Genomic DNA, 23,585 nt, shown 5'->3' on the forward strand with positions numbered 1-23,585 from the left:
GGGAACCCCTTGTGAGCATGCTCAGTGTCATGGAGAACCAAGAGGGCCTCTAACTCTAACAATGTTAATGGTTGTGATTTCTTTTTTTTAAGTAAAATTCCAAACGATTATAAAAGAAGAATGATAAGACAACCCTCCACTCCCCCACCACCCCCAGTCCGATGTAATCTTCACAATATGAAAGACTAGCAAGATTTTAAACCTTGGAGCCTATGCTTTTCATGTACCCACAAATGACAATTCGGTATTAAAGGTATTCTTGCCAGAAGCCCTTGTGGTGTAGTGGTTAGGAGCTCAGGCTGCTAACAAAAAGATTGTCAGTTCCAGCCCACTAGCCTCTCCTTGGAAACCCTATGGGGCAGTCCTACTCTGTCCTACAGTGTTGCTATGAGCCAGAATTGGCAGGACACCAATTTTTTTTTTTTTTTAATACTCTTGGCAGCATACAGCTCTAACAAAACACAGGGAAGAGGGCGCTAAGGGCTGAAAGAAAAATATGAGAACCAACCTTATGGATAGGTGCCTTCTATAAGACTTCAATGGAGCCACCTGTCCTCAAATTGCGTGTGCGCTAGGGGAAAGAGGAAGCAAGAGAGCTGGTCATGGTGTGACGTGATGAGCCCTCTCGCTTCAAAGAGATCTCTAAAAGCTCTGGCACCCGAAGAAGAGGGAAGGGAAACTCCAAAACAAATGAGCCAAGATTTTTCATCATATCTATTAGGTGTCCAGCTAGATTCCTTTTTTTTTTTTTTTTTATAAAGAATGGTAACGTTTTTTACACCTTCAGGATGAAACAGCAAACTATATCCATTACTGTAATATAACCACTATGAGAATATTAAGGAGAATGACTTTTTAATCGCATCAATAAAAGTTCCTCTTCCCCATTGTGACCGCTCCCTCTTTTTAACTCTTATAAACACCTGGAACTAGTTTATTTTGCACTTGGTCTCTGTAGAATAAGTCATAAATGAGCTTTGTCTCACAGAGCTGCCCTTCAGACAACTTAAACCCCGTTCACTCATCTGGGTGATGATATCCTTTGCAGACTCCGCAGTTGTGGATATTTCAGATTAATTTTCCTCTTCTCCTTTCCTCCTTCTTCCCCTCCCTTCTTCCCTCCTTTCCTCCCTTCCTTCCTTCCTTTTTTCCTTTCTTCCTCCTTTTCTCCCTCCCTCCCTCCCTCCCTTTCTACTCTGTCTTTCTTTCTCTTTTTCCCCCTCTCTCTGTCTCAGCATTGCCAGAAAGGCTTGTTTTCTTGGAGAAAAGAGGGCATAGAGTTAGTAATGTGAGAAAGATCACTGGGACATAAGGTTGGGAACAGCCATCTCCTGTCTTCATATTTGCCCACTGCACCTTCACTCCCTCCAAATGACTATGAGGAAAAGTAGCAATGATATCTTTAGGGGAGGATAGAGAAGATGTATAGAATTCAAGTGACAGCAGTAAGCTTCATGCTGATATTTAAAAAAAAAAAAGAATTTTTTTTTTATCAGTGGTAAAGACCTTTTTTTTTTTTAAATAATTTTTATTGTGCTTTAAGTGAATGTTTACAAATCAAGTCAGTCTGTCACATATAAGCTTATATACACCTTACTCCATACTCCCATTTACTCTCCCCCTAATGAGTCAGCCCGCTCCCTTCTTGCAGTCTCTCCTTTCGTGATGATTTTGCCAGTTTCTAATCCTCTCTACCCTCCTATCTCCCCTTCAGACAGGAGATGCCAACACAGTCTCAAGTGTCCACCTGATACAAGTAGCTCACTCTTCATTGGCGTCTCTCTCCAACCCATTGTCCAGTCCCTTCCATGTCTGATGAGCTGTCTTCGGGAATGGTCCCTGTCCTGGGTCAACAAAAGCTTTGGGGACCATGACTGCCGGGATTCCTCTAGTCTCAGTCAGACCATTAAGTCTGGTCTTTTTATGAGAATTTGGGGTCTGCATCCCACTGTTCTCCTGCTCCCTCAGGGGTTCTCTGTTGTGCTCCCTGTCAGGGCAGTCATCGGTTGTGGCCGGGCACCATCTAGTTCTCCTGGTCTCAGAATGATGTAAGTCTCTGGTTCATGTGGCCCTTTCTGTCTCTTGGGCTCATAGTTGTCGTGTGACCTTGGTGTTCTTCATTCTCCTTTGACTCATGTGGGTTGAGAACAATTGATGCATCTTAGATGGCCGCTTGTTAGCATTTAAGACCCCAGATGCCACATTTCAAAGTGGGATGCAGAATGTTTTCATAATAGAATTATTTGGCCAAATTGACTTAGAAGTCCCCTTAAGCCATAGTCCCCAAACCCCCGCCCTTGCTCCGCTGACCTTTGAAGCATTCAATTTATCCTGGAAATTTCTTTGCTTTTGGTCCAGTCCAGTTGAGCTGACCTTCCCTGTATTGAGTATTGTCCTTCCCTTCACCTAAAGTAGTTCTTCTCTACTAACTAATCAGTAAATAACCCTCTCCCACCCTCCCTCCCTCCCCCCCTCGTAATCACAAAAGTATGTGTTCTTCTCAGTTTATACTATTTCTCAAGATCTTATAGTAGTGGTCTTATACAATATTTGTCTTTTTCCCTCTGACTAATTTCACTCAACATAATGCCTTCCAGGTTCCTCCATGTTATGCAATGTTTCACAGATTCGTCATTGTTCATCGATGCATAGTATTCCATTGTGTGAATATACCATAATTTATTTAACCATTCATCTATTGATGGACACCTTGGTTGCTTCCAGCTTTTTGCTATTGTAAACAGAGCTGCAATAAACATGGGTGTGCATATATCTGATTGTGTAAAGGCTCTTATTTCTCTAGGGTTTATTCCGAGGAGCGGAATTTCTGGGTTGTATGGTAGTTCTATTTCCAACTTTTTAAGAAAACGCCAGATAGATTTCCAAAGTGGTTGTACCATTTTACATTCCCACCAGCAGTGTATAAGAGTTCCAATCTCTCCGCAGCCTCTCCAACATTTATTACTTTGTGTTTTTTGGATTAATGCCAGCCTTGTTGGAGTGAGATGGAATCTCATCGTAGTTTTAATTTGCATTTCTCTAATGGCTAATGATCGAGAGCATTTTCTCATGTATCTGTTAGCTGCCTGAATATCTTCTTTAGTGAAGTGCGTGTTCATATCCTTTGCCCACTTTTTGATTGGGTTGCTTGTCTTTTTGTGGTTACGTTTTAACAGAATCATATAGATTTTAGTGATCAGGCACTGGTCGGAGATGTCATAGCTGAAAATTCTTGCCCAGTCTGTAGGTGGTCTTTTTACTCTTTTGGTGAAGTCTTTAGATGAGCATAGGTATGTGATTTTTAGGAGCTCCCGGTTATCTGGTTTCTCTTGGTCATTTTTGGTAATGTTTTGTATTCTGTTTATGCCTTGTATTAGGGCTCCTAATGTTGTCCCTATTTTTTCTTCCATGATCTTTATCGTTTTAGTCTCTACGTGCAGGTCTTTGATCCTCTTGGAGTTAGTTTTTGTGCATGGTGTGAGGTATGGATCCTGTTTCATTCTTTTGCAAATGGATATCCAGTTATGCCAGCACCATTTGTTTAAAAGACTATCTTTTCCCCAATTAACTGACACTGGGCCTTTGTTAAATATCAGCTGCTCATATGTGGATGGATTTATATCTGGGTTCTCAATTCTGTTCCATTGGTCTATGTGCCTGTTGTTGTACCAGCACCAGGCTGTTTTGACTACTGTGGCTGTATAATATCTTCTAAAACCAGGTAGAGTGAGGCCTCCCACTTTCCTTTTCTTTTTCAGTAATGCTTTGCTTATCCGGGGCTTCTTTCCCTTCCATATGAAGTTGGTGATTTGTTTCTCCACCACATTAAAAAATGTCATTGGAATTTGGATCGGAAGTGCATTGTATGTATAGATGGCTTTTGGTGGAATAGACATTTTTACTATGTTAAGTCTTCCTATCCATGAGCAAGGTATGTTTTTCCACTTATGTAGGTCCTTTTTAGTTTCTTGCACTAGTACTTTGTAGTTTTCTTTGTATAGTTCTTTTACATCTTTGGTAAGATTTATTCCTAAGTATTTTATCTTCTGGGGGGCTACTGTGGATGGTATTGATTTGGTGATTTCCTGTTTGATATTCTTTTTGTTGATGTAGAGGAATCCAAGTGATTTTTGTATGTTTATCTTATAACCTGAGATTCTACCAAACTCTTCTATTAGTTTCAGTAGTTTTCTGGGGGATTCCTTAGGGTTTTCTGTGTATAAGATCATGTCATCTGCAAATAGAGATAATTTTACTTCCTCCTTGCCAATCTGGATACCCTTTATTTCTTTGTCTAGCCTAATTGCCCTGGCTAGGACTTCTAGCACAATGTTGAATAAGAGCGGTGATAAAGGGCATCCTTGTCTCGTTCCCATTCTCAAGGGAAATGCTTTCAGGCTCTCTCCATTTAGAATGATGTTGGCTGTTTGCTTTGTATAGATGCCCTTTATTATCTTGAGGAATTTTCCTTCAATTCCTATTTTGGTAAGAGTTTTTATCATAAATGGGTGTTGGACTTTGTCAAATGCCTTTTCTGCATCAATTGATAAGATCATGTGGTTTTTGTCTTTTATTTATATAGTGGATTACATTAATGGTTTTTCTAATATTAAACCAGCCTTGCATACCTGGTATTAATCCCACTTGGTTGTGGTGGATTATTTTTTTTTGATATGTTGTTGAATTCTATTGGCTAGAATTTTGTTGAGGATTTTCGCATCTATGTTCATGAGGGATATAGGTCTGTAAGTTTCTTTTTTTGTGGTGTCTTTACCTGGTTTTGGTATCAGGGATATGGTGGCTTCATAGAATGAGTTAGGTAGTATCCTGTCATTTTCTATGCTTGGAAATACCTTTAGTAGTAGTGGTGTTAACTCTTCTCTGAAAGTTTGGTAGAACTCTGCAGTGAAGCCATCTGGGCCGGGGCTTTTTTTGTTGGGAGTTTTTTGATTACCTTTTCAATCTCTTTTTTTGTTATTGGTCTATTTAGTTGTTCTACTTCTGATTGTTAGTTTAGGTACATAGTGTTTTCCTAGGAATTCATCCATTTCTTCCAGGCTTGCAAATTTGTTAGAGTACAGTTTTTTATAATAATCTGATTATTATGATAATATCATAATAATATGATTCTTTTAATTTCAGTTGGGTCTGTTGTGATGTGGCCCATCTCGTTTCTTATTCGGGTTATTTGTTTCCTTTCCTGTATTTCTTTAGTCAGTCTGGCCAATGGTTTATCAATTTTGTTAATTTTTTCAAAGAACCAGCTTATACCTTTGTTAATTCTTTCAATTGCTTTTCTGTTCTCTAATTCATTCAGTTCAGCTCTAATTTTTATTATTTGTTTTCTACTGGTGCCTGATGGATTCTTTTGTTGCTCACTTTCTATTTGTTCAAGTTGTAGGGACAGTTCTCTGATATTGGCTCTTTCTTCTTTATGTATTTGTGCATTTATCAATATAAATTGACCTCTGAGCACTGCTTTTGCTGTGTCCCAGAGGTTTTGATAGGAAGTATTTTCATTCTCCTTGCATTCTATGAATTTCTTTATTCCCTCCTTAATGTCTTCTATAACCCAGTCTTTTTTGAGCAGGGTATTGTTCAGTGTCCAAGTATTTGATTTCTTTTCCCTAATTTTTCTGTTATTGATTTCCACTTTTATGGCCTTGTGGTCTGAGAAGATGCTTTGTAATATTTCGATGTTTTGGATTCTGCAAAGGTTTGTTTTATGACCTAATGTGTGGTCTATTCTAGAGAATGTCCCATGTGCACTAGATAAAAAAGTGTACTTTGCAGCTGTTGGGTGGAGTGTTCTGTATAAGTCTATGAGGTCAAGTTGGTTGATTGTAGTGATTAGGTCTTCCGTGTCTCTATTGAGCTTCTTACTGGAAGTCCTGTCCTTCTCCGAAAGTGGTGTGTTGAAGTCTCCTGCTGTAATTGTGGAGCTGTCTAACTCACGTTTCAGTTCTGTTAAAGTTTGTTTTATGTATCTTGCAGCCCTGTCATCGGGTGCATAAATATTTAATATGTTTATATCTTCCTGGTCAATTGTCCCTTTAATCATTATGTAGTGTCCTTCTTTATCCTTTGTGGTGGATTTAACTTTAAATCTGTTTTGTCAGAAATTAATATTGCTACTCCTGTTCTTTTTTGCTTGTTGTTTGCTTGATATATTTTTTTCCATCCTTCGAATCTTAGTTTGTTTGTGTCTCTAAGTTTAAGGTGTGTCTCTTGTAGGCAGCATATAGACGGATTGTGTTTCTTTATCCAGTTTGAGACTCTCTGTCTCTTTATTGGTGCATTTAGCCCATTTACATTCAGTGTAATTATAGATAAGTATATGTTTAGTGCTGTCACTTTGATATCTTTTTGTGTATGTTGTTGACAATTTCATTTTTCCACTTAGTTTTTTGTGCTGAGATGTTTTTCTTTGTAAATTGTGTGCTCCTCATTTTCATAGTAGTTGAATTTATGTTTGCTAAGTAGTTACGTTTTTCTTGGTTTTTATTTTTAGTTATGGAGTTGTTATACCTCTTTGTGGTTATCTTAATATTTACCCCTATTTTTCTAAGTACAAACCTAACTTGTATTGTCCTATATCACTTTGTTTCCCTCACCATATGGCAGTTCTATGCCACCTATATTTAGTCCCTCTTTTTGATTATTGTGATCTGTTACATGTTGACTTCAATGATTCCCTGTTTTGAGCTTTTTTTTCTTTTTAAAATTAATCTTAATTTGTTTTTGTGATTTCCTTATTTGAGTTGATATCAGGATGTTCTGTTTTGTGACCTTGTGTTGTGCTGGTATCTTACATTATAGATTTTCTGACCAAACAATTTCCTTTAGTATTTCTTGTAGCTTTGGTTTGGTTTTTGCAAATTCTCTAAGCTTCTGTTTATCGGTAAATGTTTTAATTTCATCTTCATAGTTGAGAGAGAGTTTTGCTGGATATATGATCCTTGGCTGGCAGTTTTGCTCCTTCAGTGCTCTGTATATGTCATCCCATTGCCTTCTTGACTCCATGGTTTCTGCTGAGTAGTCTGAACTTATTCTTATTGATTCTCCTTTGTAGGAGACCTTTCTTTTATCCCTGGCTGCTCTTAAAATTTTCTCTTTATCTTTGGTTTTAGCAAGTTTGGTGATAATATGTCTTGGTGCTTTTCTTTTTGGATCAATCTTATATGGGGTTCGATGAGCATCTTGGATAGATATCCTTTCATTTTTCATGATGTCAGGGAAGTTTTCTGCCAACAGATCTTCCACTATTCTCTCTGTATTTTCTGTTATCCTTCCCTGTTCTGGGACTCCATTCACACGGAAGTTATTCTTCTTGATAGAGTCCCACATGATTCTTAGGGTTTCTTCATTTTTTTAAATTCTTTTATCTGATTTGTTTTCAGCTATATTCGTGTCAATTCCCTTGTCCTCCAGATCCTCCACTCTGCATTCCAATTGCTTGAGTCTGCTCCTCTGACTTCCTATTGAGTTGTCTAATGCTGTAATTTTACTGTTAATCTTTTGGATTTCTGAATGCTGTCTCTCTATGGATTCTTGTAACTTATTAATTTTTCCATGATTTTCTTGAATAATCTTTTTGATTTCTTCAACTGCTTTATCAGTGTGTTCCTTGGCTTTTTCTGTAGGTTGCGTTATTTCATTTCTGAGGTCATCCCTGATGTCTTGAAGCATTCTGTAAATTAATTTTTTATATTCTGCATCTGGCAATTCCAGGATTGTATCTTCATTTGGGAAAGATTTGATTCTTTAATTTGGGGAGTTGTAGAAGCAATCATGGTCTGCTTCTTTATGTGGTTTGATATCAACTGCTGTCTCCGAGGCATCTCTAAGATACTGTAGTGATTTATTTTATATTTGCTCACTGAGTCTTATCTTGTTTGGTTTCTTTCAATATACGTAGATGGGCTACTAGATTGCTCTCTCTTGATTGTTGTAGCCCTTGACTCACTTATTTCCTATTACCAGCTGGTTTGGGCTGTTACCAGACATATAAGCCTAAGAGTCCATTCACTATTCTTGAGTAGAATCTGATTTTGCGTCATCATGTGTGTGGTGCAGACTGTCACCTATCCACCTAGGGAAGTAGTGGTGATAGTTGTGTGCAGCAGATTCTAGTAGCAGCAGGGGTTCACACTCCAGGGGGTCAGGATGCTGACAGGCTTCCCCCAAGTGCCAGTGAGGTAGGTGTGTCTCTATTCCTAAAGCACATTGGTGGGTGGACTCTGCAGCTGTACCTTAGGCACCCAATGCAAGTACCTCTACAGATTGGTAGGTGTCACCCTCCTTAGTCCCCTAAGACAGGAGGTTAGGTGGTCTGGGGGGAGCTTCAGCCCTCAGTTCCCTGTTGTGGGTCAAGGAGGGCTCTGTTGTATATGCAGAGATATCAGACCTGGGAAACTTGTCTTTCCAGTAATCCGCTAAAACAATTACAGTCAGATCCCTATCAGAATTGCCTTTGCACTATAATAGCCACCTCGTTCCCTGTGGGGATGAAAGCGCGAGACTGTGGATCACATATGCTTGGCTGGAGCTGGTTCTGTGTTTTTAGTCCAATTAGGGAAGGATTTTTGGTCCCTGGGTTTTTTTTTTTGCAGCTGCTTCTCTCAGGCCAGGAGAATGAGTTAGGGAAAGACCAAAAAAAAAAAAAAAAAAAGGGGGGAAACTGCAGCACACTTCACTCTCTGGCTCAGGAAATTCCAATGTTAATGAAGCCGCCTGGGAAGGGGAGGGGAGGGATCAGATAAATAGGAGAGAGTAGCACCCTGGAATATAGACAAAGTTTCTTATCTGGTTTGGTGATGACTGTTTTATCTGAGAGTCCCGAGGGTTGTGTAGCCTGTGTGGCTTGGCTGGGTTGAGATTGCCCCCAAGGGTCAAGCCTGTGTCCCATGCTTGTGCTGTCTCAGAAGCCATGGTCAGTTCTTCTGCTCCCAGTCAAAAGCCCAGTGCCGAGGTTCCCTGGCTGGGACGCCGCACTCCAGGCTACAAAATCAGTCCCTGCCTCCCGGTGACTTCTCGTCTTGTCAGCCGGGTTGCTGCACTGCCTGCGCACACTGGCTGGGCTTCCCCTGAGGTCACTTCTGGGGGCTAGGGCTGCATCCCATGCTTGCGCAGTCTCAGGATGCCGTGCTCAGTTCCCCTGCGCCCAGTCCAAAGCCCGGCGCCAAAGTTTTCTGACTGGGATGCTGGCTCCAGGCTCCGAAAGCAGTCGTTGCTTCGCCTTGGTTGTTCATTTAAGTCTCTGTCACTCAGGTCGACTCTTTAGATCTGTGTTTGATGGTCAGGGTTTGTAGATTGTCATGTGTGTGATCGATTCACTTGTTTTTCCAAGTCTTTGTTGCAAGAGGGATCCGAGGTAGTTTCTCCCTAGTCAGCCGTCTAGGCCCCACCGGTAAAGACCTTTTGAAACTGCCTCAAGAGGCCCTCAGACAGCAGTTGTACAAAGAATGTATCATTCACAGAGATATTTACAATTATATGGATCAAGGCCATTCTCCCTTTATCCCATTCTCTCCTTTTTGCTTCTTTATGCTTGCTGCAGGCCCAGCAACTTATTCCATAAGTGAGAGGTAAGGAAGGGAGATTGATCATAGCATTATCAAATGGTGATCAGATTCACATCTATTAGCTTCTGAAACGTCTACAATTACAGGATTTTTTCCATGTTCCCTGAGTGACTGGGGGTTGTTCTGTATTTGTACCGGAGGATTATTTACTGAACTTCAGGTCAATCATGACTTATTTCTTCCTGTCCTCAAGGTTGTCACATCGTTTATATTGAGACATCAATCATTGCTGATAGCCATATGCTGCTTCCTTATATAGCTAGAGTTCAGGTCTAGAGTCTCCTGAAAGACTTTCATGTAGTTGTTCATGGATTCTAGAGATTCTGCTTTCTGTGTATACTCCTGAGACTGGTTGGGCTTTGGGTGTGTACGTACTTCTCAGTCCTTCAAGGCCAGCTTCATGGCTGTTGTACAACTCAGCATCATATAGCTTTTGTTGGAAGGCTTCTGTTTAATATTTAATGCTCATTGACTGGAGAAAATCTCTTTTCTGAAAACACTTATTGCATTTATTCTTTCAAACACCAGTGAGGATTTATGTACAACAGTCATTCTTGTTCTTCAGGATACTTTCTGTCTGTTGACAAATTTTAGCATTTCAGGGTTTGGTTTTCCGCCAAAATGTTTATTGTAGAAATGACAGCCTCCTTATTACTTTTCTTCTTTGAAATAGCAGTTGCCAATTTGGGCACAGACTTTTGCAATATGTCAATAGTCCTCTTGTTTTTCTTCCTCACTTTAACGGCTTTTTCAAGAAGGTCATGGAACTCACTACAATCTTCCTTTTCAAAGTAAACCTCTGCTTGCTTAGCACATTATGTCTTTTCAATGGGTTCCAAATCTTTAGTAAGTCATAATGCTGCAAGCTGTGACCAACTTCCTATAGATATAATTTTCCAGCTATTTTTCTTTAAATGCCTTTGCTTCTTGTTCTCTGAAAGATCTTCTTCCATTGCCTCTGGCTTGGTGTCATTTTGGGGAAGAAGAGGTGTATGAGCTATCTCAATTTCCTCCTCCTAATCCGTTTTGTCTGATCTATTCTGAGAAGACATTGACAGGTGTCATGATCTGTGGATTTTTTTTTTTTTTTCAAATCAGATCATCTGTTGCATTTGCTTTATTAGTTCCCAGTAGGCGAGATCCACTAATGGTAGTAGTGTTCTTGTCCTATGGTTGGCAAGCTTTTTTCTGCAAAGAGCCAGAGTGTAAATGTTTTAGGTTTTGCAGGCCTAAACCTAAGTGGTCTCTTACAATGATTCAATTTTTTCATTGTAGCAGGAAACCAGTCATAGACCATATGTAAATGAATGAGCATGGCTGTATTCTAATAAAATTTTATTACAAAAAAGAGGTTGCTGATCCTTGTGCTAGGGTCACTCTTCAACTTCTGGCACAGATTGGACATTTTCAAAATGTTTCTGAATTTTCTCTGTTAGCCATGTCTTCATATTCTCTAAACCTTCCTTGAGCTAGAATGCTCCTTCATGTTATTGAGCCTTGCTTAAAGATTCACTTAACTTCAAACTGGTTTAAAAATGCAAAAGTTGCAGCTTTCTGCAATCAAGGCTCGCTGTATTTAGGCCTTAAGTCAAAAATTTCAGAGTCATGCTTCAGGACGTCTTCTTTCTTGACAAAAACCACAGAATAATTCCTTGCTCATGGCTCTGGAATCCTAACCTGATTGCTTCTAAGGAGCATTTGAATGCATCAAAAATGTCACCACCACTCAGGACCTTAATTATCTACTTATATTATTTGTTTACAGGTTCCAAGTTTAACCTGGGAAAAAGTTTCATTTTTGTTTCTTAAATATAAATTAAAATTCCACTTCTGGGTATATACCCCATTTTTTTTTTATATATATATATATATATATATAAATCAAAATTCCACTCCTGGGTATATACCCAAAAGATTCAAAAGTGGAGACTCAAAAAGAGATTTGTACACCAGTGTTCATTGCAGTACTATTCACAACAGTCAAAAGGGTGGAAACAACTTAGATGCCCATGAACAGATGAATAGATAAACAAAATGTGATACATACATACAATGGAATATTACTCAGCCAGTAAGAGAAATAAAGTCTTGATAAATGCTACAATAAAGATAGAGCTTGAAGACAATATGCTGAGTGAAATGAGTCAATCACAAAATGACAAATATTGTATGACCTCACTCACATAAAAGATAAGAAAAGACAAAGGTATACAGATCCAAGTTTACTAGTGGTTATTGGGGCAGGTTATTGCTTATTGAGTACTGAATTTCCACTTACAGTGATAGAAAATCACATGGATTAAGGGTAGGGTTGCACAGCTAATTACTGTAATTGCTGTCAATAAGTTGGACACGTGTAAAATGTTGAATTGGCAAAAGCTGTATGATAGATATATTTACAAAAATGACAGAAAAAAAAAAAAGAGTAGTTGCTGAGGCTGCTTATGTGATTGTGAACAACTCTCATGAATTGAATTGTGTCCCCCCGAAGTATCTGTCAACTTGGTTAGGCCATGATTCCCAGTATTGTGTAATTGTCTACCACTTTGTCATCTGATGTGGTTTTCCTATATGTTATAAATTCTATCTCTATGATGTTAATGAGATGGGATTAGTAACAGTTATGTTACTGAGGCAGGACTCAATCTACAAGATTGGATTGTGTCTTAAACCATTCTCTTTTGAGATATAGAAGAAAAAGGTGAGTGGAGAGACACAGGGACCTCATACTACCAAGAAAGAAGCACTGGGAGCATAGTACATCCTTTGGACTTGTGGTCACTGCGCTGAGAAATTCCCTGACCCAGGGAAGATTGATGATAAGGAGCTTCCCACAAAGACGACAGAGAAAGAAAGCCTTTCCCTGGAGCTGGCACTCTGAATTCAGACTTCTAGCCTCCTAGACTGTAAGAGAATAAATCTCTGTTTGTTAAAGTCATCTGCTTGTGGTATTTCTGTTATAGCAGCACTAGATAACTAAGACAACAACTAAATACCTCATGGGATTTAGTTCCTTCATTTGCAGGTTTAGGATCATGGTGTCATGGGACATCCCAATTATTGGTCTAATAACGTGTTCAGTGCTTATATACTACCTCCTAGTTCATTGTGTAGTGTGCCTAGGGCCTTAATGCATGCAAGCAGCCATCCAAGGCACAGCAAGTGGTGTCTATTTGCAGGGAACAACAGAGAAAGGAGAGTCAGGAATAGGAGAAAATGGAACAACTGCCTCCTTCAAACAACTGCCTCCTTTGCCATGAGACCAGAAAAACTGTATGGTGCCTAGCTATCATTACTGAACATTTTGATTAAAGATTCTGTAGAAGATTCCAAATCAAAGTGGGCAAATGCAGAACAGAATTTTAATTTACCATGGAATCCAGACCTTCTGGAGTCATGAAGGTTGGATGAACCCCCAAAACTATTACCCTGAGATAATCTTTCAGCCTTAAACCAAAACTAGCCCCTGAATTCTTCTTAAGACCAAACAATAGCTTAGCTTAACTAGTAAACAACGTTGGCTTTGAGCATAATACTCTTAAAATCTATGTATATGGGATCAATTGACAACAGCAACTCAAAAGATTAGATAGGAATATTAGGGGGCAGTGAGTTTATGTTAATGGGGAAGGAACAATTCAGAAAAAGAGGGTGAGAAAGGTTGCACATCTCAAAGAATGTAATCAGTATAAGTGAACTGTACATTTAGAAACTGTTGAATTGCTGTATGTTTTCCTGTGTATATCCTCAACAAATAAAAAAAAAAAATTATTAAAAAAAATTACAGCATATTTTCAAATTCAAAGCCTCTCACCACCTCCAGCTCAGGCCTGATCTAAATTTAGGAAATTGCAGTTTGGAACAGAGGAGCTGTCAATTGTAGTTTGTTTTCCTGTTCCCCATGACTCCTGGTTCAAATTCCTCCAAGGGAGTAAGGTAGAAAATGCAAGAAAGCCTTATTTGACTAGCACTGTTGTAATCTGACTTTGGTGACTTTATGTTAGCCCTTTCCTATTTTTTTGTTGGAACTTCCAGTTCCCTAAAGTAGTTAACACACACTTCAGCTGATGTATTATCATTCTCCTGACTACCTCCACTTCCCACCTCTTGCAGTATACTTCTAGACTCTTTCTGCTAAAGTTACTATAACCTAACAAGCAGACTTTTCAAGTAGGGTCTTCCCCAAGTGACGTAGCTCTCTTACTTTTCATTGAGTTCACTTAATCCAAAAGAAACAGCCCCCATTAATATATTCATTTTTGATACACCAATGAAAGGAGCCCTGGTGGTGCAGTGGTTAAATGCTTGGCTGAGAACTGAAAGGTAGGAGTTTCAAACCTACCGGCTGTTCTGCATGTGGCAGTCAGCTTCCATAAAGATTACAGCCTTGGAAAGCCTATGAAGCAGTTCTATTCTGTCCAATACGGTCATTATGAGTTGAAATCCACTCAATGTCAAAGAGTTTCGTTTGGTTTAAGTTATACCCATGAAGCTACCTTTTAGCTTTGAGTCGTAATCATTTTAGTATCTTTGAGTAAAGTTTTATGTCTTCTTCATATACTGATTTCCTTTGATAGGGGCTTGCTTACAATACACACTCAATAAATGTTTGGAGCATCCAATTAATATCATTAAAGTTTGCCAAACGTGACACTAATGGAAATACTTTAGATACTAGTCCCAGATATCTTGTGTTTCAAAGGGATAAACTACCACTGACATCAAAATCATGTACATAAAGACATGTTACTTTTTCATCTAGTCATGATCATGTATTAATGAAATAGTTTTTTTTTTTTTAATTCTAAAAATAAAAAAGGAGATTTTCATATCTCTCATTTGGATTTACCTACTGGTTCCTCACATTAACAGCTTGACAGGATACCAGTGCCTGTGCCTGATGCAAATTCTAATTTAATTGGTCTGTGTAGTGCTTGGGGATAGGCATTCTTCTAAAATCCCACCAACTAGTTTCACTGTATGACCATACGTCAGATGGTCTGGCCTTTTTTATTAAAAATGAAACAAAAGAAAAACTGAGATTCCTTTAGTTTAACTGCATTACCCAAGGTCATGGAATATAGATTATCCTCAAGTTCAAGTTAATATATTACAATTTAATTAGTCCATTTTAAATAATTTAAGAATCAGTAATAAAACACATGTGAAATCATTCTAGAGCAAAAATTCCCAACCCTTTTCGCATTGTGAAACACATAGTTAAGGATGCTTCAGGACAGAGGAAAAGGACCCACTCCAGTTGCCCCAAGAGCTAACACAGTAAAGACCTCAGCATACCTCTAACTCCCAAACGAGCACATACACTAAACAAAAATAAATAAATAAATAAAAAGCAAGTGTAAGTTTTAAACAGAAAATAGAATGTAACTTTTTTTTTTCTTTTTACAAATTAAAGAGGAAATGTAGAAGAAACCTATGGTTTGCTCCAGAGGCAAAGGTAAGTTCCACAAATTCTTAAGATGGCTTCTCTGTGTAAAACATATTTTCTAAAATAAAATTGTTAATTGTAAAAAGGAACTCAAATTTTAATGATTTTGCTTATCAGGTTTCAGGGATTGCACACACGCATATTTTGTCCTTTCTTCTTTGTGTTTCTTTGATATGTATGCCAGGCCTCAAGGTTGTGGTATACACAGAAACCAGCAGTCAACAGAAGTCTCAGTGTTATAAATGTCTATATATTTCCTTTTGGCATTGCAAAACAATTTTTAATCTTTAAAAATCTAATTAACTTGAATTTTTGGAATATTATCAATTAGCTGTTTGTTCATTAGATCAAAAGATTAGTTTGCTGTCATATTCCACTTTAAAATTGTTTTTTAATGAATGTTCTTTCTTTTTAAGTTCAACAAACCAAAACCAAACCCATTGCTGTCAAGTCAAGTCATATTCACAGCAACCCTATAAGACAGAGTAGAACTGCCCCATAGGGTTTCCAAGGATCAGTAGATTTGAACTGCTGACCTTTTGTTTAGCAGCCAATCTCATAACCACTGTGCCACTAGGGCTCCATTTCCTACTTTTTATACTTGAAGAGATGTCTAAGGCACAACTTCACATGGAGAAGCGGAGCTGAATCTAAGCTATGGCCTATGATTCAGGAAAGAGTTCGAAAGTTCAAAAGCTGCTTTGGTAAATAATGTCCTGAGATTGGTTGTTGTAATTTTGGAGTTTTTTTTGTCAATTTATTGGCTTAAAGGTGTGGAGCAAAAACAAAGGAAAACAAAACAAAACAAAACACTATGTGGTAGTTAATCCCTATTAGAAAGATTTTGGTTTCAAAAGAACTCCTAATTAAGAGGTATTTTCCTCCAGATGAGGAGGCCTGTTGTGGTTAAGCACTCAACTGCTAACCAGAGAAGTTGGCAGCTCAAACCCACCAGCCACACCATGGGAGAAAGATGTGGCAGTCTGTTTCCTTAAAGATTTACAACCTTGAAAATCCTATGCGGGAGCACTAATCTGTTCTGTAGGGTTGTTATGAATCGGAATCAAATGAATGGCAACAGGTTAGGTTTTCTGGTTCCTCCAGATGCATATAAATGGATGTAACCCTACTGGAAGGCCATGAGAAAAATGTGGGTAATAATATATAATATAAAAAAAAAAAAAATTTTTTTTTTTTTTTTTTTTTATATAATATAGAGAAGCATTATTCAAGTACTGTTCTTAGACAAAAATTTCAAAATAATATGGACTTATTTTTTTTTTAACATAAAAGAAAATATCCTTTCCAAACATACGCAATGTTTTCGAGGATTGGTGAACATGGGATTGTTGCTGAGTGTGTTACAATTAGTAATAAAACACATAGAGATTCCAGCTATGTTTGCTTCATTTGCGTTCTGATTATTTTGAGCCCTGGTAAAATTAAGAAAATTACAAGTATCTACTATGAATTTGTTGGGTAAGAACTGTCTAATTATCTAAATCTTAATATTTGTAGCACAAATATGGTTGTTTTTTATTTTTACATTATTGAATTGGATTTTGGCAATTTGGAAGACTGCGAACTGGAATTTATGTTTATGTTCAGATATGTCTAAGACCACAGTCCTCTGAGCACATACATCAAAGTATTACCGACAGACTAATACTCTCCAAAAGCAAACCAAGGGAGTAAGGACTCATTTACTTTCCTTGTATAGTGTACATAGCCCTGCATCTTAAAATCCCTAAGGAGCAGCTTCAGTTTTGGTCAAGATGGCACAAGCTTACTCCACTGTTTATTCCATTAAATGTAACTAAAAGCCCTGAACAGATTGCACGGAACAGGTGTACTGGGGAGAAAACCAGAACTCAAATATCACTGGCATTGAATTTCATATTTCCTTTCCTTTCTCTGTTATCTCCTGTCTTGAATTCAAAGATAGCCAGATATTCCTTTCTATTCCCAGTGGTTGTGGACTGAAAAAAGCTCCAGGAGAAGCCCAGTGTCCTTATTTCTGATCAGAGGAGTGGAGAGAGGCCCCTGAAGGGCTGGGGTGGGGGTGGGGGGTACCCTGTGTATTTTCTTTTTCTCTTCTCTTCCATGCTAGCTAACAGTCAATCCTGTGACAATTGGGACAGTTACAGCATCAGTAATTTCACAAGCACCCTAAACGTTGAGGAAGAGAGCCCTTCTCTCTGACCAGAGGAATGGGGGTTCCTAAATTGTGGAAAAATCTGTTTTTGTTTTCTTTCTATCCTATTGTCTCCTGGTGCCAAAGACAGGCACAGTCATAGAAAGGGCATGGCCAAAAGAGCAAATTAAATCTTCAGTTCTCTAGCCATAGGAAAATGAAGACGGCCCCCAGGGAGGTTGAAAAGAAGAGGAAGGTCAAGAAAATGATCCTGTAAAGTTGTATATGGACTCCTGGGTTCACCTGTGCACTATGCCTGCATGGATCTGACACTAAACAGTATAACAAAGCTTTGAGAACCAAACCTAACTTCCAAATTGGCCACTGTGTGGCATACCTGCAGGACAGACCAAACTAGTACTTCATAGGCTTTGAAAACTGAACTGACATTGGAACTACCATCCATAGAAGGTATGTAGAAACTTGTAGCTTTAATAGGAACAGTGGATAATTAAAGAAAAAAAAGACAGTTTAACTGTGTCTGGTTCAAATGATTGAAATATGGCCATTAGTAAGAAAAATAAAATTATGAAAGAGTATAAAATATATTTAAATTGTGACATTTGGAAATATTAGCCCAGATTCTTGAACCCTTGAATATGAGTGGTTTTAGATCAAAACATGAAGAGTTGGTATTCCAATATGGGCTATAAAAATCACAATGATGGTTACCCTTAAGGAGATCACACCTCAAACAGGGTACAAAGCACTCTTCTCAGTACTGGTAATGGTTTGTTTCTTGATCTAACATCTTGTTATACAGGTGTGTTCACATTGTAAGATCATAGAGCTGTGTGATTTGTGCATATTACTAAATAATTAATTGAATAGCATGTCCCATGACAACTGACAAATTACCAAAAATAATGTTGATAAAGACCTCACCAGAATTACAGAACAGAATTTGCAAGACAGAAAATAATTAAACTTAGATAAGAATTCCAACAAACAGGCACTTCCACCAAAACACAATGACTTTTAGAATTTGTTCGAAGGGTAGAAGAAACTTAAACCTCACTAATGATGAAATAATACAACTGGGTGCAATCATTGATGATGCTAGACTAAGGGAAGAATTAAGAGCTTTAGGGGAAAACCAAACAGCCATGGAAAAATTATTGTTTGTTAGATGGAAAAAGCCTGGAAAAACAGATGACTTCTCCCAAACTGAATGGCCATAAAGATGAGACAGAGGACAACTGCAGAAGAAGACACAAATATCCTAATAAAGCTAGGCTTACTTACAATGATCTGTGATAGAAGAGTTAACAATCCATCAGAAGCTGAAGCTACAGATCAAATTAAAAATGGACTTCTTAGGTCAACACCCCCATGAGAAAGAACTGTTTTATTTACTGTATTCGCTGGAGAAAACAACCTAATTAATTCAGTTAGAGCAGTTGATGAGTAAAGCCAAGGCAAACATTATGCATTTAAAGCCAATTTTAAATTCAAATCCTACAATAAGTGTAACTCCAATTTTAAACCCAAAAGACCTCACTTTAATCCAGATTGGAATCAATCTAGACCGACACAGCCAGGTTACAATAGAGAACAACAGAGAAGGTGGTAGGGAAAAATGGAGGATAACATATACAGAAGTGAGTTTAGTTGCACTAACCAGAATTCAGGAGGAGTTCAGAAGGGAAAAGATCACCAATACCCAAACAGAGAAATTCAGAAGGAGAAATAATGATCAAATCCTTTGTAGAGAATTCAGAAGGAGAGAAAAGAGCCAAAGTAGAGAATTTATTGGTAGAAATATAGAATCCATACCAAATATCACCAGAAGTGGAAGACTTGAGCAAGGAGACATAATCACATTATGGGGAATCAGCAGTCTCTGTCTACTGGCCAAAGCTGGGGATAATTGCCCATATATGACTGTGGCCATTCCTAGAGATAAATGTAAATATGAAAATATGCTTGTACCTAAAACCAAAAAAAAAAAAAAAAAAAAAACAGCAAAAAAAACCCAAACCCATTGTGGTCCAGTTAATTTGGACTCATAGCAACCTTATAGGACAGAGTCGAACTACCCCATAAAGTTTCCAGGGAGTGGCTGGTGGATTTGAACTGCTGACCTTTTTGGTTAACGGCCAGGCTCTTAAACACTGCACAAACAGGGCTCCACATGCTTGTGGATACAGGATCCCAAATCACCATGGTTCGTGGAGAACTACATAAAGATGAGATAAGTAATAATCGAGGCTATATATAAGGTCTAGGTAGCAAAATATAGGGTCGCTAAGAGTTAGAAGGAAGCCTTGGTGGCTTAGTGGTTAGGTGCTATAGCTGCTAATCAAAAGGTCAGCAGTTCAAATCCACCAGGCGCTCCTGGGAAGCTCTGTGGGGCAGCTCTGCTCTGTCCTATAGGATCACTATGAGTTGGAATTGACTCAATGGCAATGGGTTTGGGTTTTTTTTTTTATGAGTCAGAATCGGTGGCAACAGGTTTAGGTAGTAAACAAAGTGAAAGAATTTGGGTTCATAGACATTCTTCAATTGATGATAATACTCCCATAAAAATTAACTATTTAATGGGACCTGCACTAGAGAATATTTTAGGGACGGGCATTATGTATCCATACTTATCTAATGAAAGAAAGTATTTCACTAGACATCAAGTACAAAAATAGGCTGATGATAAAGGAATCTTGTGGAACTTCCGTTTACCTTACAATTGCACAGCAGCTTGTAATTTTAAAATGTATAGTGGTGTCTTTAAACAGAAATCAAGATTCATAATCAATATCAGAAACTTAGAAGGTGGTCTAAAAATTTGTGGAAAGCAGTTAAATCTCTTCAGCATGGAGAAAGAATTAATACTCCAAGCCTCTTAGATGTGATGATTACTCTCCTTAATGATATTAAGTTATATAATATTATAAAAGATAAACGGCATAATAAGCATATAATAACTCATTTAGCTGAGAGGAAATTATTGCCTCAGCCTTGAGAAAAACACAGTAGGTAACTACAAGGAAATCTAAGCTATTGCTGATTAAGAACACTTCCTAATTTTAATCATTTTCCCCTATTGCTTGCATTTACTTTTCTCAGTATTTGTTTTGTCGTTGACACCCTAGCTCATGGCAATGAGTTCCAAATGAACAGCATTGGGTTCTCCACTTCCTTTAGATATTACCCATCCACCTAATGCATCATCCGGTACCAAATCACCAACACCCTTTTCCTCAAATGTACTCTCCAATTCTGCGGGGCCATCAACTCCTTCACTGAGCCTGGCTGAATCATTCATGGTTCCATCATTTCACCATTCCAACTACAGCTCTTTCGAAGAGTGGCAAAACACCATTCTCCAGGAAAGCATCTCTTCTGGATCTGACTGTGGATCCTACTATTTCAGCTCCCAGATGTTTGAGTCTGTTGAAAGACTAGATGATTCATCCCCAGGTACTTTGCACCCAGTGTTCCCAGAGGTTTCTTGATTGAAACCCAATCATCTTTAGAGAGTATATAGTGTCTCTGTCTAGACTTTCCACACTATATGCCTAATTTGCTTGCAGGAATGACTTACATGGTTGAAAGAACTACAGATATAGTCAATGGGCTCATGGAATTCCACTGTTCATGGAACCTCCCAGCAAGACAGGCCTTAATCAGTTTAGATGTCTATTTGCTGCCAAGGTTGCATCCTTCTAGACAAAATAAAGATACACCCTTTTGGAGTACCCTACAATTGTAAATTTAAAATATATACTGCAATACTTATACTTTTTCTACTACTACTTCTTGACAAGTAAATGATCATCTACTTGTCCTGAACATTCTGTCTCGATGTTATGGCCATGAGGGATTCCCTAAGACTAAGAAAACCACTACAGTTTTTTAGGTAGCCTCATAGAAGGCCTGATAGGGACCTTACTAATGCAATTCTAGATTAATGATATTGCTATAAAATTAATATTTGAACTCACATGCTATGACAGCTTTGTCAAATTTAGGTGCACAAATCATAGATATTTCTCAATTCATTGTTAACATTAATGAACATAATGCTACAAGAAATCATCTATGGATATTCAAAGAATGACTATCAGACAGGAACAAACTAATAACAAGATGATTAAGTTATAAATTGAGACACAGCATAACCTCTTATGACTACATTAAATGCAAGATGAAATATTTCAAATATTAAATATCTACCATTAATAAGAGCAATGGTGGATATTGGAGTGCTGCTATAACAAATACTCCTACCAAGTCTAAAATTAATATAACATTTGACAATGGGTATGATGCCACTGGGACATGTGAGGTTAAAATATTAGCTTTAAAAGAAGATACTATGAAATTGAGCCAACACATCATGGCCATATCCCTATTTCAAAAGGGAGAATGAATGCTTAGAGCTAAGCAAACACCTCTATACATAAAAAAAATCAACAAACGTTGTTGTTGGCATAAACATTCCACGTGGTTTAGTTATTAGAATGGAACTGTGATACTTGAATAACTCCTGACAACACTAAAGTTCCAGATGCCCAAATTCTTATGACTACAGTCTTAATGTCTTAACAACCAATTGTCTATTGTTTGGGAAACCAGACCTTTGTACTGTACTCCAAATTTTGATAAATCTAACTTACTGAACAGATGGTAATAATGCAGAATTTCCCTTTCAAGTTTGCACAAAAATAATTAATACTCCAAATATCTCTATTTAAGGTAAAGCATACTATTCCTGGTTTTTTATGAGCCAAAGGAATAATAATTTTTTTTTTTTTAATGAGCTAAAGGAATAATAATAATTACTAATGAAATTTTTCTTTTAACCAAACCAAATATTTCTCTGGTTAATATAAAATCAACCCTGGATAAACATGACAGTGTAAGCAATTTATCTGAAGCAGGAAACAAAGCATATACAATCTATGATCCAAAAGGTAAATAAAAAACAGAAGGACAAATTCCTCCAACAATGACCACTTTAAATACTGCATTTATGGCAAGTGCACATGCCTTAGACCATGCTAACAATGCTTGTACCACCATAAGTATAGTAAAAATGATGTTTGCCTGGACAAAGAATTGTCAAGGAAGTTTGTTTGGATAGTTATATAAGATTTTTGGAATTTGGGGGAATGAATTTTTAAGTCATATAAAAGAAGCTGTTATTTTTGTTATACTGATTATATTTGGAATATTATTGTTAAAACTTGCTTTAAAAAGATTGTGTGTTAAGGTTTGAAATGAATGTGACTTGAGGTCAACGGTCAATGGTTATGTATGCCTACGTAATGTGTGTATATACATATACAATATGCATATTATATATATATACATATGTATGTGTATATATGCTTCTGTGATGCTCTCTAACTGAAACTTAAAAACCTTTCTAACTTTCAAACTGTTAGAAACCATAAGTTGTTTGGAAAGTAAAAAAAAATCGAAGTGTGTGAATCATGTGAGACATGTCACAAACAAACTCTCTTGACACGTACCTGATACCATAAAAGAAATGTAACATAAGGTTAAATCTCTGTAAGGTGTTCTTGAGACATTAGCAATGTCATAAACAACCTTCCTGAGTTGGCTTGGCAAATACCTGATATAATAAAAGAAATGTAACATAAAATTAAATCTCTGTAAGGTAGTTCTGAGACATTAGGAATGTGGTAAGCAACCCCTTAATCTCTAAAGATGCAACATTAAGCAAATGTATGACCTCAAAGAAAAGATGTAATGCACTAAACTTGACATCACCTGGCCCTTATCACATGAGACCAAAGCTAAAAATTTATACAGAAGCAATGGAAGTAAGTTCATTCTTTGACAAGAAGGCAGAGGCAAATAATCTCTCTCTTCAGTGTCTCATTCTCTCTGAAGACTGAGAGCTTGCAGAGACTCTGCCGGCCACTGTCAACCTCAGACCTTAGCTACAAAAGGCCTCCACTGAGTTCAAGCCATGGTCAAGCTTTCCTCCCTAGAACCTGTCATAAGAGGTAAAAGCCTGAAATCTAAAGAGGAGGACTCTAACCATTGAACTAACATTGTAATTGTAATTCTCCAGTTCTAAAATGAATGTCATGAGGTCTTACTTGTATGCCTTGTCATGACTATCTTGCAGTAAACTAAATGAGTTCATCAGGACAAACTAGTATCTATTGATTTCTAAATTTCTGAAATTAAAAATCCTCTACAGGAAACCCTGGTGGCACAGTGGTTAAGTGCTACAGCTGCTAACCAAGAGGTTGGCAGTTCAAATCCTCCAGACACTCCTTGGAAACTCTATCAGGCAGTTCTACTCTGTGCTATAGGGTGGCTATGAGTCGGAATCGACTCGACGGCAGTGGGTTTGGTTTGGTTTAGGACAATACATATGTTT

The 23,585-nt window shown here is 37.8% G+C and overlaps 1 protein-coding gene across 4 annotated transcripts in view; it reads right to left on the reverse strand.

Annotated features, from left to right (window-relative positions):
- Positions 1-23,585, reverse strand: part of KYNU (kynureninase) — a 180,276-nt gene that overhangs the window by 135,559 nt on the left and 21,132 nt on the right. The window contains exon 2 of one of the 4 annotated variants that reach the window (XM_023542983.2): positions 509-571. The exons of the other annotated variants lie outside the window; for them this stretch is intronic. The gene's annotated coding sequence lies outside the window, so the exon portion shown is untranslated. The remainder of the gene's footprint in view (positions 1-508; positions 572-23,585) is intronic. 4 annotated transcript variants of the gene reach the window in all.

This window comes from Loxodonta africana, chromosome 6, assembly GCF_030014295.1.
Source record: "Loxodonta africana isolate mLoxAfr1 chromosome 6, mLoxAfr1.hap2, whole genome shotgun sequence".
Taxonomy (NCBI): domain Eukaryota; kingdom Metazoa; phylum Chordata; class Mammalia; order Proboscidea; family Elephantidae; genus Loxodonta; species Loxodonta africana.